The following is a 13,329-nucleotide window of genomic DNA, read 5'->3' on the forward strand; positions in this document are numbered from 1 at the left end:
GAGCTACAAGGTAATGGAGCCTTTTATACATTGTCGTGTTTCTTTAGAAATAAACAACGGACAAATAGTCTTTAAACGCTTCAGATGTAAAGTTATTCTCTGTCAAAGTGACATAAAAATGAATGGGAGTCAATGGGATGCTAACGGGAGGTGATCGCTTTGTAGCGTAGCGCCATAGGAGGTTTGAGTTCGGAAGCGAAGCTTACCCCCTTGGCTGCGACGTGTTAACGTTAGACAGCCAATCACAAACATTAGGTCTTGGTAGAAGCATGCTGCGAGCTTATTGGCTCTCTCATCATTTGATGAGGTTTACATTATTCAGTTAGTTTGTATTTGCAGTGTTTCCTTTTAGGATTTTTTGAAACAGAGCTGACACAGAGGTTAGAGGCAATTCGGTCGCTGCCTAAAAAGTATTGAATCAGTACCCAGCCCTACCAAAGTATCGATTATAATATTGTATCGTGATTAAAACTTGTGATTTACAGCCCTAGTAAAGACCGTTCCATGTCCTGTCCAACTGTTTTAGTAGGTTTGCGTTCTCACATTCAGCTCCTCCGGGGGATGTTGGACAAGTTAAGGCTTAGAGCGCATGGGGGGAAAAAGGGGCTTTGGAGAACCATTTCTTTAATGGACCTTTTTCACAGCAAACATTTTGACTTGTCATAGTAGGAAAAGCACAGCTTAAATTGATAACCTTAACGATGGCTCAGTTCCATCAACTGTCCCAGTAAGATATTTCAGTGAGTCAGCATGACCAATACCAGGACCTCTCCTAAGTGGAATGCAGCCATCAGTAATGGTTTAATACCAGGACCTTTCATACCAGGACCTCTCCTAAGTGGAATGCAGCCATCAGTAATGGGTTTGAATACACCTGTGCTTTTCCTACTAGGACTTGTCAACATGTCTGCCGTGAAAAAGGTCTATAGAGGACATTGTAATGTTTGAGAGAGACCAACACAAAGCTGGAAGAGCACTAGTGTCTAAAATATTCCTTGTCTGCATTAAGACTTCCTCCATCACGTGATGCATTTCACAGGTTTTAGTGTTAAGGTCAGATAGTTTGTCATTGTACGCAGATACAACGAGACATTGTTTGGAACAAACCTGAAATGCCCACGGCTAAAAAGTCTAAAATACATAAATAAGAAAAATAAATACATGATTACACATTATATGCAAATATGCAAATTGCACTTGTACCCATAAAAATGCTTTTGCAGTGACTAATGTGTTTACACTAGCACACAGGTTGGCGTGGTGGTTGTGGTGGTGGGGCAGAGGAGGTGGAGTGTGTTCATCAGTGCAACTGCATGTGGATAAAACCGGTTCCTTAGCCTACTGGTGCGGGCGTAGAGTGCTCTGTAGCACCTGCCAGATGGTAGGAGGGTGAAGAGCCAGTGTCCAGGATGGGTTGGGTCCTTGCAGATACTTAGGGCCTTCTTGCTACAGCAGCTTCTGTGAATTTCCTCCAGTGTTGGGAGCTGTGCTCCCATGATTTTCCGTGCTGCAGTGATGATGCGTTGTGGGGCCTTCCTGTTGTCCCCGCGGCGCAGCCAGGATACCAAGTAGTGATGCAGTATGTGATAATAAGCTGCTTTCCGACCAGGTAGTTACAGGAACATAGTTATAGGAAAAGTCCACTTCTAAGCAGTTCCACTAACTACTCCCCCCCCCGCACCCCCCAAAACTGTTTTTTCAATTTGCATTTGCACTGGCCCAGTGGCCATAGGGACTATAGGAGGGGTAAGGGATCAATTTTCGCAAGACTGCCGATATTCGAAATGTTAACAGTTCATTTCTCGCCTAAAACGTTGTCAGAAGTGAATTTAGTGATGAATAAAGATGGCGAAAATTGTTAAAATTGTCCCGTTGTTAGTCTGTCTGTACCGGAAACTCGACCCTCGTTGACCTAGGTCCCTATACTGAAAAGGGAACTGAGGAAAGACCCTGCCCTGAAGTAGGAGCTGAAAGAGTTACAGGAACTGCAGCCAGAGGGACTTTAAAATCCCAAAATTGGTCCAGTCGGAACACGAGAAAGAGAGTTCTAGGAATTTTATGTTCTAGGAACTGCAAAAATCCCTCCGGTCAGAAAGCGGCTATAGACTCAATGGTACAGTACAGGCCAAAAGTTTGGACACACCTTCTCATTCAATGCGTTTCCTTTTTATTTTCATGACTATTTACATTGTAGATTCTCACTGAAGGCATCAAAACTATGAATGAACACATATGGAATTATGTACTTAACAAAAAAGTGTGAAATAACTGAAAACATGTCTTATATTTTAGATTCTTCAAAGTAGCCACCCTTTGCTTTTTTTGATAACTCTGCAAACCCTTGGTGTTCTCTCAATGAGCTTCATGAGGTAGTCACCTGAAATGGTTTTACCTTCACAGGTGTGCCTTGTCAGGGTTAATTAGTGGAATTATTTCCTTATTATTAAAAAAAAGCAAAGGGTGGCTACTTTGAAGAATCTAAAATATAAGACATATTTTCAGTTATTTCACACTTTTTTGTTAAGTACATAATTCCATATGTGTTCATTCATAGTTTTGATGCCTTCAGTGAGAATCTACAATGTAAATAGTCATGAAAATAAATAAAACGCATTGAATGAGAAGGTGTGTCCAAACTTTTGGCCTGTACTGTACATCTGTAGAAGTTGATTAGCAGCTGCTGCTGTTGAGGAAATTCAGATGGCCCGAAGCATTTGAAGTTGGGACTTCAAATGAACGACTATCACAATGTGAGCATTTCACGAAATGCATCAGCTGCCGTTTTGTCGAGCCAATGAGCTTACTTCCCAGGATGCTTTGTATTTGGGTTTAAAATCTTCAGAAGACCTTGTGTCTCTTTGTACGTGCCGTGAGGCCTGTTATGTTTTCCTTAATGCATGTATCTCGGATGAGTCACGGCGCTGTTCGGCGGGCCCTCTCTGCGCGGTCTTTTCTCGTCAATCACTTTCAGCCACAAAAGATCCATCTCCCGCTGTGATTGGAGAGTGGCTGCTAATGTGATGCTGCTGTAAAAGCCCAATAGGTTAGCCCGGCGCTGGGGCCGAATATAGCACAGGATTGAAAAAACATGAGAGGCATGTTGTTCTGCAGCAACGGTGGGAAGATGAAATATTATGCAAGACATTCTGAGTTACATATCTGTGAATATGAAGGTTTATCAGACAGCAAAACAGGCATTCACAATGAACTGACACAGGATTTTATAACTCTGTAAGGTTCTTTCTCTGTATTATTGTTCTAATTTTCTTTTTTATTTCTATTCTTTCTAAGATTTCTAATTGAACTCAGTGATGGTTTTGCACTTTGACTCGTGGTTATTGGCCCAATTGTGCAGAAAACGGTTACTGTTCTTTAGGGGTGGGGACATAAGTTGAAATGGCATCCAGTGTTGAAGTCAAGACCAGCTAAAACTGGACCAAGTTATCACCAAGACCAGAATGTATTGAGACCGAGACAAGACCAAGAGAATGCAGGTCTTGGTCTTGTCTCGGTCTCGACCCCTCAAAGTCTGAGTTTTGTCTCGGCACTTTGACTCGTGTGCGAAACCAATTGTGCAGAAATGGTTGTTCTTTAGGGGTGGGGAAATACATTGATATGGCATCCAGTGTTGAAGTCAAGACCAGCTAAAACCAGGTTACCAAGAGACCAAGTTATCACCAAGACCAGAGTGTATCGAGACCAAGAGAATGCAGGTCTCTGTCTCAAAGTCTCGGTCTTGTCTCAGTCTCAACCCCTCAAAGTCTCGTTCTCAACCCCTCACAGTCTTAGTTTTGTCTCCATCTCAACGCCTCAAAGTCTCGGTCTTGTCTTTGTCTCAACCCCTAAAAGTCTCGGTCTTGTCTCGGTCTCAACCCCTCAAAGTCTTTTCTCTGTCTCGATACGCTCTGGTTTTGGTGATGACTTGGACTCAGTTTAGGTGGTCTTGACTACAACACTGGCTGCAACTACATATGGTAAAAAGTGTGAAAACTGACATCCTCAAATGTCTTATTTTGTCCACAACTCAAAGATATACCGTTTCTAGAAGACATTAGAACAATATTCACATTGAACAAAGCTGCAATCATAATAAGTTTGACTCCAACCGGTTTAATAGATTATCAAAATAGTTTGGCGTTTTATTTGACAAGTGATGAGCGCTAATGATGACAAGAACAACAAGATGAAATTTTAAGAAACTGATCTTGTGATTTCTCTTTAATAATGACAGCAAAGAGCAGCTTTCTGTGCTGTTTGACTGACAGCTCAATGGATCCTCTGTCGCTTATCTCGTTTGATATTCAGCCCGTTTTTCTCTCCGTCTTCTCATACCTGCTTTTCTGTATTTCTTCGCAGACTGGATTTTCTCTGGAGGTTTCCGTCTGAGTCGTCACAGTTTCCCCAACGCTGGTTTTTACATCTGCCAATCTGGTGAGGAACAAATGCTGGTTTATTTTATATTCTCTTCTTACACTTTCACTCCCGTCTCCTCCGCTCAGTGATGTGTGTGTGTGTGTGTGTGTGTGTGTGTGTGGGAGTGTGACATGGTTTTATCGTCGGCGAGGAAAATAGCTGCATGTGAAGTATAAAATCAGCCGTTATGGAGACAATAAGGGGTATCAGTTTATGTGTGAGACTCGTGGATAGTACACAGAAAGCGAAAGAAGGGTTTCGCCTCTTTGTTGTTGATTCCTTTGCGTTTGTGTTGACGTGACTGGTTGGTTGGTTTTCTGATTTATTTCATTGCCTTGTTTATGTGACATGGGTGATTTTAGACCATTTTTTTTTTTCAGCCACCCTAAAAATTATAATAAAAAAAACATTAAAGGTCCCATGACATGCTGCTTTTTGGATGCTTTTATAGAGACCTTAGTGGTCCCCTAATACTGTATCTGAAGTCTCTTTTATATAGACCTTAGTGGTCCCTAATACTGTATCTGAAGTCTCTTTTATATAGACCTTAGTGGTCCCCTAATACTGTATCTGAAGTCTCTTTTATATAGACCTTAGTGGTCCCTAATACTGTATCTGAAGTCTCTTTTATATAGACCTTAGTGGTCCCCTAATACTGTATCTGAAGTCTCTTTTATATAGACCTTAGTGGTCCCTAATACTGTATCTGACGTCTCTTTTATATAGACCTTAGTGGTCCCTTAATACTGTATCTGAAGTCTCTTTTATATAGACCTTAGTGGTCCCCTAATACTGTATCTGAAGTCTCTTTTATATAGACCTTAGTGGTCCCCTAATACTGTATCTGAAGTCTCTTTTATATAGACCTTAGTGGTCCCCTAATACTGTATCTGAAGTCTCTTTTATATAGACCTTAGTGGTCCCCTAATACTGTATCTGAAGTCTCTTCCCCGAAATTCAGCCTTGGTGCAGAATTACAGCCACTAGAGCCAAAAGATTTTTGTTACTTCAAGTGAGAGTTTGTGAACTTGCCTGTTAGTGACAGAGGACGAACAATTACACGTTCAAAGAGCTAGAAGTAAGGATTAATGCCCGACGAGGTGTCCATTTTCAGGTATTAATGGAGGACGATGAGGAGATTTTTACATAGACGTAATCTTTAAACCCTTTTGCTCTTTGGGGAGCATAGGTCATTCATGAACTTCCTCCAGCTGGTTTGGTTTTGGGCGGTCTTCTCTGCTTCCTTCCACGATTTTGTTGCTTTCTTGAGTTCTGCCTCGACAGATCTTTTCTAGCTGTTTCTTGGTCTTCCATGGCTTTCTATTTCCTTGTGGGTTCCCAGGTTAAGGCCTGTCTGGTCTTGTTGGAGGGTGGTTTTCTGAAGGTGTGCCCGATCCAGCCCCGTTTCCTGCGTTTGATTTGGGTTTCAATTTGTTCCTGTTGTGTGGTTTGCCAGAGCTTTTCATTTGTAATTATGTTAGGCCAGTAAATTTAGACGAGAGAGAGAGAGAGAGAGAGAGAGAGAGAGAGAGAGACCCCTGACTGACTAGACTGAAAGTTCTGCAGAGATAGATCGATAGATAGATACTGTCCCGATACTTGCTCTCTGAACTTTGTGTATGTGGTAACAACTCTTGGTCTGTACCTGTCTCTCTGTGGTTTGCTGCTCTATCAGAGCTACTGAGACTGAACCAGACCGTACAAGAGACGATCATTTTTATAGTCTCTTATTCTGTCGTTCGATTAGTTGTGACTGTCTCTACAGAATAATGTCAGAAAATGGTGAAAAATGTGGATCAGTGTTTCCCCAAAAAGCCCCAAGATGACGTCCTCAAATGTCTCGTCTTGTCCACATCTCAAAGATCTTCAGTGTCCTGTCCCAGAGGAGAGAAGACACTAGAACATATTCACATTTAACAAGCTGACATCAGAGAATGTTGACTTGCGTGTGTGTGTCTGCACGCACGCTTGTGTGTCTGCTTGTGCGTGTATTTGCTTGTGTGTGTGTCTGCGCGCATGCGCGTGTGTGTGTGTGCTTGTGTGTGTGTGTGTGCGTGCGTGCGTGCGTGCGTGCATGCATGCGTGCGCACACGTGTCTGCATGTGTGTGCATGTGTGTGTGGGTGTGTGGGTGTGTGGGTGTGTGTGTGTGTGTGTGTGTGTGTACAAGCTCATTAGAAGTCTTGGAGGTCATCTGCAGCCAAGAGGCGAGCACATCAATCAGTCAGAGGCGTCACATTTCTGCACACAGCAGGTACACACACACACACACACAAAGGTGACCTGACATGACCACAGGGCACGCACCCACAATGCCTCGCTACTAATCCTCTGACCTGTGACCCCCTCCACTGCTCCTGGCCTCTGATTGGACAGAAAACAAACATTAGAGGATGCTGATTGGGTCGTCTGGGTCTCTGCGAGGGTTGGAGTCCTTCCTGTTTAATGAGTTTGGGTTCCCAGGACAGGGACAGGGTTAGTAGAGGCGAAGTAAAAACCCCAAATTAGGGGAATCATTGTTTTTTCAGTTTATAGAAATTTCCCGCAATTTCATCGCATAAAATTCCCAAATATCCCGCATATTCCATCGCATTTTTTAAGAAAACGTGCTGCATAATCAAGGATTTTTGCCCACAACAATCACAAAAAAACTAATTCTGGGACAATCAGTGACTGTCCATTGTCCCTGCTGAATAAACAAATAAATTAATATCTGACCACATATTAATACAGCATATTTGAAGAGTTATATCAGGCCAGTGGATGATAATTGGAAGAATTAGACATGCTGCAAGGCTGCAGTTACACGACTGTTCACTTGTACAACACGCTGTGACATTTGACTTGTCTTTGAGTGTAGAGGGGATCATAAGGAATAGATGAAAGCATCTCTCTCTTCAGAAGAAGCTCTCAGATGTGTGGGGGAGGTTTTACTGTAGTCTGTGGCCGCCCAAATACCTAACTCCAAAATATGTCTTTGTAATGGACACACACAAGGTCATTCTGGGGCAGTTGTTGGCTGTAGGAAGTGTCCCTTTTTAAATGTAGTTTTACCTGTCGTACTTACCGCGGCTGTTTGTACAGTACAGGCCAAAAGTCATTCAATGTGTTTCCTTTTTATTTTCATGACTATTTACATCGTAGATTCTCACTGAAGGCATTAAAACTATGATTATTTTTATTATGATATATTTTAGATTCTTCAAAGTAGCCACCTTTTGCTTTTTTATTAATAAGGGAAAAACTTCCACTAATGAACCCTGACAAAGCACACCTGTGAAGGTAAAACCATTTCAGGTGACTACCTCATGAAGCTCATTGAGAGAACACCAAGGGTTTGCAGAGTTATCAAAAAAAGCAAAGGGTGGCTACTTTGAGGAATCTAAAATATAAGACATGTTTTCAGTTATTTCACACTTTTTTGTTAAGTACATAATTCCATATGTGTTCATTCATAGTTTTGATGCCTTCAGTGAGAATCTACAATGGAAATAGTCATGAAAATAAAAAGGAAACACATTGAATGAGAAGGTGTGTCCAAACTTTTGGCCTGTACTGTAGTTCTGAAATAATTAGGCCTCCTGCACGCTGGCTGCGTGGCGTGTCCGTTTATATTTCGGCTGCCATGGTAACAGGTTAGAGCGTGCACGCTGCCTGCGTGACACGCACGTCTCAGGCGCGGCTCGCGCCGAAAACACAAAAATATGTTTATATGTCGTTTAGACACAAATACATATTAATAAATGACATGTTGATGTTTGAAAGTCTCGAGGTTTTGACATAAATGCAGATATATGAATGTAATTTAAAACAGTAATTCATCAAAATATTGTAGCTGTCAATCCAGAAGGAAATATTCTGGATCCTATTTTGCCGTCAATACTGCCGACGTTGTCTTTGCTGTAATCAGATCAGAATATATTTATGTTTAACATGGTATATTATTTTATCAATGGGAAACATCCCTGTGTCCAGACAAGGCTAGCAGCAGCAGCAGCAGCAGCAGCAGCAGCGCATCAGACAGCTTTCTGGTTTCTAGTTTTCTTGACTCCTGACTAGAGACACCGTGACAACCGTGCTTCACCGTTTACATCGGAATATCGCCAATTGATTACAAACTCCACGTATACAGGAGTAACTCTCTCTGCTCACGCATGTAAACTGGTTATTCCGAATGTTTCAGAAACCCGAATAGTGCCCTTAATCCGACCATAACCCAAAAATTGACACCTTGTAAACGTAGTCACTGAGGCATATTCTCACTTGTGATTGAACTGTATTTTTTGAGTTACTATACAGGCCAACTTTGATCTTGACATATAGGCTATAAGCATTCTGCAGCAAATACCAATAACCCCACTATTAATGACATTATCTTAATGCAGTGTCACTACTTCAGCGTGTAAACATGAGAGGCATGTTGTTCTGCAGCAACGGTGGGAAGATGAAATATTATGCAAGACATTCTGAGTTACATATCTGTGAATATGAAGGTTTATCAGACCGCAAAACAGGCATTCACAATGAACTGACACAGGATTTTATAACTCTGTAAGGTTCTCTCTCTGTATTATTGTTCTAATTTTCTTTTTTATTTCTATTCTTTCTAAGATTTCTAATTGAACTCAGTGATGGTTTTGCACTTTGACTCGTGGTTATTGGCCCAATTGTGCAGAAAACGGTTACTGTTCTTTAGGGGTGGGGACATAAGTTGAAATGGCATCCAGTGTTGAAGTCAAGACCAGCTAAAACTGGACCAAGTTATCACCAAGACCAGAATGTATTGAGACCGAGACAAGACCAAGAGAATGCAGGTCTTGGTCTTGTCTTGGTCTCGACCCCACAAAGTCTCGGTCTTGTCTCGGTCTCGACCCCTCAAAGTCTCAGTTTTGTCTCGGTCTCGACCCCTCAAAGTCTTCTCTCTCTTAATGCAGAGTCACTGCTTCAGCGTGTAAATAACGCTCCTACAATACAAACGTGAGCAATCGCTATTATATGTGATCGTCAACACTGGAAAATTAAATGGTTTCCTAACTGTGTGTCCTGGCCCTGTGGATAAGACATCCTTCACAGCACACCCCCGAGCCGAGATTGAGAGAGACAACGTGTGATTGGTACAGTGAAAGGCTCTTATTAATGGATGTGTGTATGCCACATTATTTATTTATTTTTATATATATATATATATATTATACACACGCACACATACACCGTATAGTGTATGTGTACAGTGAAAAGCTCTTATTAATGGATGTGTGTATGCCACATTATTTATATATATATATATATATATATATATATATATATATATATATATATATATTTTTTTTTGATAACTCTGCAAACCCTTGGTGTTCTCTCAATGAGCTTCATGAGGTAGTCACCTGAAATGGTTTTACCTTCACAGGTGTGCTTTGTCAGGGTTAATTAGTGGAATTATTTCCCTTATTAATAAAAAAGCAAAGGGTGGCTACTTTGAAGAATCTAAAATATAAGACATGTTTTCAGTTATTTCACACTCTTTTGTTAAGTACATAATTCCATATGTGTTCATTCATAGTTTTGATGCCTTCAGTGAGAATCTACAATGTAAATAGTCATGAAAATAAAAAGGAAATGCATTGAATGAGAAGGTGTGTCCAAACTTTTGGCCTGTACTGTATAAATATACATACACACACACACACACACACACACACACACACACACACACACACACACAACACACACACACACACACACACACACACACACACACACATACAAACACACACACACACACACACACACACACACACACACACACACACACACACACACACACACTGCCTCCCGCCTTGCTGTCAGAGAGATGAATCTTTGTTTGTGGATGAGAAGAAATGGAGCCACAACTATACTTAATCATTTACCTCCACCTGCTCTCTCTCTCTCTCTCTCTCTCTCTCTCTCTCTCTCTCTCTCTCTCTCTCTCTCTCTCTCTCTCTCTCTCTCTCTCTCTCTCTCTCTCTCTCTCTCTGTGTCAGAGAGAGAAGAATCAACATTAAAAATGGTTGGAAGACAGCAGCTGATGATGGGATTGCTGTTCCCATCAGGCACTTAGACGCAGAAAGATGGAGAAATAGGTTGAAAGATACCAGAAGTTACCCTTTTAAGGTATTCAAATCGTTCAGATACAAGCAGTTCTACCGGTAGGAACCGGACATCACCTGTCGTCTAGTCTCTTACAGCCAGCTCTATCTCCACAGCGCTGCAGAGGAAGGTCCGGCTACAGCACAGATGCATTCTGGGTTAGGTTTCTTTAAACCAATCACAGTCGTCTAAGCTCCGGTGGCTCTGCTAAACAGTCTCAGTCTCACTTGCTTACAGGTGCGTAGCGTTGCTCGGAAGCACTTTCTAGTTCCCTCTTTACCACGAAAAATCCAATCGCCGCTATCTTGGAGTTAGACCCATCTGGACGAGCGAGGGAGTCAAAAATTCCCCCCAAAAAAATTAATTCATTGGACATTACAAAGCTGGAATGAGAGGAGGGCTTAAGTGAACTGTTGATACAATCCAGTACCGTGAGCTATTTAAATGAGCTGATACATGGTTAAACCTCATTGGCTCTTACCAGTGTATCTCTGTGTGTACTTCGTCCACAGCAATCTCCACCAATCGCTCCCAAAACGTCCCAGTTAGAGAGGAAACGCCCTAAACATAGTTTAGTAAATCTTTACAATCATTCCCTGAAAGAACGGAGCAGGCCTGACTTGTTGCACCGTCCAAATGTTCGTCAGAACTTGATATTTTCAGCGTGTAGCTTAGCTAGCTCGGAGGTTGTCGTTTCCCGAAACGAACAGGGTTTCGCAAGGCGAGGTTATTCAGCGATGCCGTATTGTTCTGCCGATTATCCAGTAAACCACATGTGTCAAACTCAAGGCCCGCGGGCCAAATCCGGCCCCTTTTAGATGTAGATCCGGCCCGTATATCAATTTGGGTTCACAATATCGACATATTCGACATGAGGATGACCGAAAGATAGAGTTGGGTACACTTAATTGTAAGTCTCTTTGGATTAAAGCGTCCACTAAATGACATGTAATGTAATGTAATGTAACCATACATTTTGGCCCGCGTAGTTGTGCGCCAAACCAAAAACACAGGAAAGTGTTTTTTAAAACTGCAATTACGTGACATTCAAAGCAGAATATGGCAGATTTGCCGACTCCGAGACTCAGAAATTCCCCCAGAAGGAACTCTTGTGATGACCTTTGTAGGGCTTTGTGTCAACAAAAATGCGACAAAAATGTCGGAAAAAGCAACAGATTTACAAAAAGGTGATTCCACACACATACTAACTTTGTAATAAACCCATCCGTGGTGTTCTGAGTGAGATCTGGTTTCTGAATGTGTCCTGCCTTCTGTCTCCTGGTGAGCTGGTCAAAATCTGCACGGCTTTCTACGTCACTAGCCGAAACAGGCTGGCTAACCGCAACCGTTAGCTCGTAGCGTTAGCATGCTACCTCGTTCTCAGTAGCAAAGCACTGCTACAACACACACTAGTTCACCATAATCTCCAAAAGAACTACTTCCATGTGCTCCCTGGTTTAGAAGAAGTCTCCCAGCTGATCCTGCCTTGGAACTGACTGAAGTTGGAGAAACAGCCTTTCTTTTACTGTCTATGGAGCTAGCTGACATGAGCTACATCTGAACCGTGACGGACTGGGAACAAAAAACGGCCCTGGTGGGGGGTGGTGTCGCAGATAGAACTTTTGACGCACGGAAAGAACACGCACTTTTGATAGCCCCGGTGATGATGAACGTAAACTCCCATGCTATAAACAACTGCACCAAAACATAGACTTATAACAAAAATGAATAAATGATCAGAGCCAGCCACTCCATAATATAATATTCTGAAGTAGTCAAACTTACTGTACCTACACTCCCTCCTGCAGCATTGGTCTCCATCTCTGTTATTTCTGATGTAAACGTTTGTGACTGTAGAGGTAACCATGGCTGTGACAATCATGCGGCTCTCTGATTGGCCGGCCGGCCCAAATGGCCCATGAGGGCCCGCGGCCCCTCTGGCATCTGCCCAAATGCCAGATTACCAGTCTGTCACTGCATCTGAGCTACTGAGCATGTGCGAGTGCAATAAAAGATAGTACAGAAGAAGAAAAGAGATCTCACTCTGTAGCTAAAACAGAGACCAGATGAAAAGAGGAGCTGCAGCAGTGAGAGAGAGCAGTGCAGTACAACAACAATATGGTGTTTTTTGAAAATTAAACCATGTAAACCTATTCTGGTACAACCTTAAAATACAATTATGAAGCCGAAAATGAGCATAATATGGGCGCTTTAAGACCCTGCGGTATACCGTATTACCGCCCAAGCTAATCCAGACTACCGGTCCTCTGGCTCCCAACGTGTCCGGATGCAGCTGATGTCCCGAGCTGACCCTGCTGTGGCTGTGGCGGAGGCTCACCTCATGCTTTCAGCCTTCATTAATGTGTCCGGGACAGAAATAGCAGCGTGTGAGTCACCACGTTAACAGAAGCCCGGCGAGGCCTCGCAGCATCAAAGCGCAGCCGCTCTCTGAAATGCAGATTGTGGCGATGAAGTCCAGTCTACGTTCACGTTAATAATGTGTTACCTCCTGTAGCAGTCAGCAGGACACATTTCCTGGTATTCATCCTTTTATCATACAGCACACTCGCAGATAGATAATTGTCTGATGTCTTATCTTCTTATCTCCATCCTAAGTATATCGTGTTCTAGGTCTTAAATAATTTTTTTTTAACAGGTCTTAATCTTCCTACGTCCATGCAACGCCTCCTCTAATGGTCATTGAAATGCTGTTTTTTAAATTCTGTGGCGTTGTATTTCTTTCTTTAGCTCGTCCAAATATAATTCCATGTATATGTACACGTCATTA

At 42.3% G+C, this 13,329-nt stretch overlaps 1 long non-coding RNA gene across 1 annotated transcript in view; it reads left to right on the top strand.

Moving 5' to 3' along the window:
* Window positions 1–13,329, top strand: part of LOC114560585 (uncharacterized) — a 68,852-nt gene that overhangs the window by 31,859 nt on the left and 23,664 nt on the right. The window contains exon 2 of the long non-coding RNA XR_003693202.1: window positions 4,357–4,431. This is a non-coding gene — a long non-coding RNA (uncharacterized LOC114560585). The remainder of the gene's footprint in view (window positions 1–4,356; window positions 4,432–13,329) is intronic.

This window comes from Perca flavescens, chromosome 1 (genome assembly GCF_004354835.1).
Source record: "Perca flavescens isolate YP-PL-M2 chromosome 1, PFLA_1.0, whole genome shotgun sequence".
NCBI lineage: Eukaryota > Metazoa > Chordata > Actinopteri > Perciformes > Percidae > Perca > Perca flavescens.